The following is a 551-nucleotide window of genomic DNA, read 5'->3' as shown; positions in this document are numbered from 1 at the left end:
GCGGTGGACTTAATGACCAGTGTGCCACGCCAATAGTTAGACTAGGGGCGAATGGGAGTCCTTGACTTCATCAAGGCGTAGGGAGAGTTTGATTGGCGAAGGTCAATCCAGACAGTACGAGAGTCATATATGACGGTAGCATCTGTTCCCGAAAGAACAGTTACCGTGGATGACCATGCAGCTTTGCTAGAAATGAAATAATTAAATGGACACCCTAGCTTCAAACAGGCGTTGATGTACTTCATTGGGGACATGTTGAAAATGTGTGCCCCGACCGGGACTCGAACCCGGGATCTCCTGCTTACATGGCAGATGCTCTATCCATCTGAGCCACCGCGGGCACAGAGGATAGTGCGTCTGCAGGGACTTATCGCTAGCACGCTCCCCGTGAGATCCACATTCCCAACATGTCCACACCACTACATTCGTAGTGCGCCTAATAGATGTTTGCTTATCATACTCATTACTCGTGGCAGATTAATCTACCAAGTCCCGTACAAGTTCGGGCATGGCGTGTGCGTTCGCACAAGAAGGTCAATGGCCGGGAAGCC

The 551-nt window shown here is 50.6% G+C and overlaps 1 non-coding gene across 1 annotated transcript; it reads right to left on the bottom strand.

Annotated features, from left to right (window-relative positions):
- Nucleotides 1–266: 266 nt before the first annotated feature.
- On the bottom strand, nt 267–341 carry Trnat-ugu (transfer RNA threonine (anticodon UGU)). Its single transcript has one exon. It is a non-coding gene; the product is annotated as a tRNA-Thr (tRNA).
- Nucleotides 342–551: the final 210 nt, after the last annotated feature.

This window comes from Schistocerca serialis, chromosome 2, assembly GCF_023864345.2.
Source record: "Schistocerca serialis cubense isolate TAMUIC-IGC-003099 chromosome 2, iqSchSeri2.2, whole genome shotgun sequence".
Taxonomy (NCBI): domain Eukaryota; kingdom Metazoa; phylum Arthropoda; class Insecta; order Orthoptera; family Acrididae; genus Schistocerca; species Schistocerca serialis.
This window is presented reverse-complemented; position numbering and strand designations above follow the sequence as displayed.